The 4,954-nt window shown below is 46.7% G+C and overlaps 1 non-coding gene across 1 annotated transcript; it reads left to right on the forward strand.

Moving 5' to 3' along the window:
- The first annotated feature begins 3,529 nt into the window (after window positions 1-3,529).
- trnas-aga (transfer RNA serine (anticodon AGA)) lies at window positions 3,530-3,610 on the forward strand. The gene has a single exon. It is a non-coding gene; the product is annotated as a tRNA-Ser (tRNA).
- The last annotated feature ends 1,344 nt before the right edge of the window (window positions 3,611-4,954 follow it).

Below are 4,954 nucleotides of genomic sequence, written 5' to 3' on the forward strand. Positions count from 1 at the left end.
AACACAGGTTACTGAGGTGGTGTGAGTAACACAGGCTACTGAGGAGTTTGAGTAACACACGGTATTGAGGCATTGTGAGTAACACATGGGACTGAGGGTGTGTGAGTAACTCAGCGTACTGAGAGAGTGTCAATAACACAGGTACTGAGGGAGTGTGAATAACACAGGGAACTGAGGGGGTTTGAATAACACAGGGTACTGAGGGAGTGTGAGTAACACAGGGTACTGAAAGAGTGTGAGTAACACAGGGTACGGAGGGAGTGTGATTAACACAGTGTACTGAAGGAGTGTGAGTAACACAGGGGACGGAGGGAGTGTGAGTAACACAGGGTTCTGAGGGATTGTGAGTAACAGAGGTTACTGAGTGATTGTGAGTAACACAGGGTACTGAGGGATTGTGAGTAACACAATGTACTGAGGGATTGTCACTAACTGACGGTACTGACGCAGTGTGAGTAACAAAGGTTACTGAGGGAGTGTTAGTAAAACAGGTTAGTGAGGTACTGTGAGTAACGCAGGGTACTGAGGGAATGTGAGTAACATAGGGTAATGAGGGAGTGTGAGTATCACAGGATACTGAGGGAGTGCGAGTAACACAGGGGACAGAGGGAGTGTGAGTAACACGGGTTACTGAGGGGGTGTGAGTAACACAGGGTACTCAGGGAGTGTGAATAACACAGGTGACTGAGAGTGTGTGAGTAACACAGGGTACAGAGGGAGTGTGAGAAACACAGTGTACTGAGGGCACGTGAGTAATACAGCATACTGAGGGAGTGAGAGTAACGCAGGGTACTGAGGGAGTGTGAGTAAAACAGGGTACTATGGGAGTGTGAATAACACAGCGTACTGAGGGAGTGCGAGTACCACAGGGTACTAAGGGAATGTGAGTAACACAGGTTACTGAGGGATTGTGAGAAACACATGGTACTGAGGGAGTGTGAGTAACACAGGGTAATGAGGGAGTGTGAGTAACACAGGGTACGGAGGGAGTGTGAGTAACATAGGGTACTGAGGGAGTGTAAGAAAAACAGGGTACCGAGGGAGTGTGAGTAACATGGGGTACTGAGGGAGTGTGAGTAACACAGGATACAGAGGGAGTGTGAGTAACACAGGGTACTAATGGAGTGTGAGTAACACTGGGTAATAAGGGAGTGTGAGTAACACAGGGTACTGAGGGAATTTGAATAACACAGGGTACTGAGGGATTGTGAGTAACACAGGGGACTGAGGGTGTGTGAGTAACGCAGGCTACTGAGGAGTGTGATTAACATAGGGTACTGAGGGATTGTGAGTAACACATGGGACCGAGGGTGTTTGAGTAACACAGCGTACTTAGAGAGTGTGAGTAACACAGGTACAGAGGGAGTGTGATTAACACAGGGGATTGTGGGGGTTTGAGTAACACAGGATACTGAGGGAGTGTGAGTAACACAGGCTACTGAAGGAGAGTGTGTTACACAGGGGACGGAGGGAGAGTGAGTAACACAGGGTACTGAACGAGTGTGAGTAACTCAGGGGACGGGGGAGTATGAGTCACACAGGATACTGAAGGATTGTGAGTAACACAGGTTACTGAGGGTGTGTGAGTAACACAGGTTACTGAGGGAGTGTGAGAAACACAGTGTACTGAAGGCACGTGAGTAATACAGCATACTGAGGGAGTGTGAGTAACACAGGTTACTGAGGGAATGTGAGTAACACAGGATACTGAGGGAGTGTGACTAACACAGGGTTCTGAGGGAGTGTGAGTAACACAGGGTACTGAGGGAGTGTGAGTAACACGGGGTACTGAGGGGGTGTGGGTAACACAGCATACAGAGGGAGTGTGAGTAACACAGGGTACTAAGGGAGTGTGAGTAACACAGGGTAATAATGTAGTGTGAGTAACACAGGGTACTGATGGAATTTGAGTAACACAGGTTACTGAGGTGGTGTGAGTAACACAGGCTACTGAGGAGTTTGAGTAACACACGGTACTGAGGGATTGTGAGTAACACATAAGACTGAGGGTGTGTGAGTAACACAGCGTACTGAGAGAGTGTCAATAACACAGGTACTGAGGGAGTGTGAATAACACAGGGAACTGCGGGGGTTTGAGTAACACAGGGTACTGAGGGATTGTGAGGAACACAGGGTACTGAAGGAGTGTGAGTAACACAGGGTACGGAGGGAGTGTGAGTAACACAGTGTACTGAAGGAGTGTGAGTAACACAGGGGACGGAGCGAGTGTGAATAACACAGGGTACTGAGTGATTGTGAGTAACAGAGGTTACTGAGGGATTGTGAGTAACACCGGGTACTGAGAGACTGTGAGTAACACAAGGTACTGAGGGATTGTCACTAACTGAGGGTACTGACGCACTGTGAGTAACAAAGGTTACTGAGGGAGTGTGAGTAACACAGGTTAGTGAGGTGCTGTGAGTAACGCAGGGTACTGAGGGAGTGTGAGTATCACAAGATACTGACGCAGTGTGAGTAACAAAGGATACTGAGGGAGTGTGAGTAACACAGGTTAGTGAGGTACTGTGAGTAACGCAGGTTACTGAGGGAGTGTGAGTATCACAAGATACTGAGGGAGTGTGAGTAACACAAGGTACTGAGGGAGTGTTACTAACCCAGGGTACTGAGGGATTGTGAGTAACTCAGGGCACTGAGGGAGTGTGAGTAACACATGGTACTCAGGGAGTGTGAGTAACACGGGTTACTGAGTGAGTGTGAGTAACACGGGTTACTGAGTGAGTGTGAGTAACACGGGTTACTGAGTGAGTGTGAGTAACACAGGAGTCTGAGGGAGTGTGAGTAACACAGGGTACTGAGGGAGTGTAAATAACACAGGGTACTGAGGGAGTGTGAGTAACACAGGGTACTGAGGGAGTGTGATGTGTATGTGTTTGTATGTGGGGTTGGGGTTGAAGCCCAGATTCTCACAGAGACAGAATCCAGATTCTGACAGGACCAGAAAAGCCGAGTGGTTCAGGAGTTGGCCTTAAAATTCAATGGGCTTTTCCCGCGTGGGTTCGTACCCCGCATCTCTGTATATGTATATGTTTGAGTCTTTTTCTCACTCAGTCTGTCTCTCCTTCTCAGTCTCACACAAACTGTCTCTCGTTGTCTCTATCTCGCTGTCTGTCTCTCCCTGTTTGTCGGTTTGTCTCTGTCTCTCAATGTGTCTGTCGACTTCTCATGGTGTCCATTTCTGTTCACAGTGGCTCGATTCCTGCTCTGACAGAGCTGGTGCTCGTCAATTCCTCGTTAATAGTGGTGAGTATCCCCGCCTGTCACGCGGGAGACCGGGGTTCAATTCCCCGACGGGGAGGCAGTTGTTTCAAAATGTAGAATTTTACTTCTGTTTCTTGGTCGAGATTCATATTAAAAAGAGCAAAAAACAACTGTAAAAATACAGGTAGAGGAGATTGCCTCATCCAGATTTTTAGGAAACGGAGAATTTTTCAGGAGTCTTTGGCCATCTGCTGCACAGAGATGGATGACTGAGTTTTTTCTGAGTAACGTTTAAAAAGGCAGCGACACAGTAGTCGTGGCCGAGTGGTTAAGGCGATGGACTAGAAATCCATTGGGTTATCCCGCGCATGTTCGAATCCTGCCGACTACGACTCTCTCGCATTTTCCATTCCATTTCACAATTTGACCAGTTTTCTGCCAAACTGATCCTGAGATAGATGGAATAACGTCCCACACCTTTCAAAACTTACATGTTTTTCTCATTTTTATTAATCTGCAATATTCACGATACATCCGTTTAAGAAATCGCAAACATCAGTCAAGTTGCGACAGTGATTCAGCCTGTCTATCCCTCGAGATGTCTGAGGCATCTGTGCATGCCCGTTGGTGCGTGTAAATTTTTGGTTATGTGTGTGTGGGTCTCTGTGTCTGTCTATATCTATATATGTCTCTGTGTATGTGCAACTGTCTGTGGAAATCATCACCATGAATTGGGTATGTCCTGGAACTTATAAAAAAGACTTGGGGGAAATAATAAGGTTGTGAACTTTTGTATCGGCTTTGGTTCAGTGGCAGCATTCTCGACTGAATCGGGAGTTTGTGTGTTCAAGTCGCACTTCTGAGAATTGAGCATTATCATCTTGGCTAACACTCAAGTGCAGCACTTGGGGAATTTTGCAATGTTGAAGCTGTTGACTTTCGGATGAAATGTTAAATTGAAGCTCCGTCTGCACCCTCGGGTGGATATGAAAGTTCCCAGTGCATTACTCGAAAAAGAATAAGAGAGTTGCCCCCGTCTCAATCTTCCTAAAAATGTTCGTAAATGCTCACTGAAAGCCGATGTGTATGTGTTTGTATGTGGGGTTGGGGTTGAAGCCCAGATTCTCACAGAGACAGAATGCAGGTTCTCAAAGGACCAGGATAGCCGAGTGGTTAAGCCGTTGGCCTTAAAATACAATGGGTTTTTTTTCCGCGTGGGTTCGTCCCCCACTCCTGGTATCTGTTTAATTTAACACGGATTTCCTCCCATTCTGATCAGTGAGACCGGATTTTCATCGGTTGAATCAGCAATTTTCTGTAACAATGTGACACTCTGAACCGATAATGAAATGAAATGAAATAGTGAAATGTATCTGCGTCGCTCGGTCTCGACCTCTCTCTCTCTCTTCAGAGAGTTGTGTATGTGTTTGTATGTTTAATCTTTGTCTCTCTCAGTCTGACTCACTCTGTCTGTCCCTGTTTCTCTGTTTGTCTCTGTCTCTCAATCTGTCTCTTTCTCACGGTGCCACGTCTGTTCCAATGGGATTCTCTCAGACTCTTTGTCTGACTGGCTCTCTCTTTCCCATCATTTCGGTCTGTCCCTGTCTTTGCCTGTCTCTGTTAGTCCCTGCCTGTAAGCTGAGAAGTATTTCCATCATTTTCTGTTTTAGTCTCTATCGCTCTCTCTCCATCTGTCTCTCTCCTTGTCACTGTCTTTATCATTGTCTTTATATCA

Source organism: Pristiophorus japonicus, chromosome 23 (assembly GCF_044704955.1).
Source record: "Pristiophorus japonicus isolate sPriJap1 chromosome 23, sPriJap1.hap1, whole genome shotgun sequence".
NCBI lineage: Eukaryota > Metazoa > Chordata > Chondrichthyes > Pristiophoridae > Pristiophorus > Pristiophorus japonicus.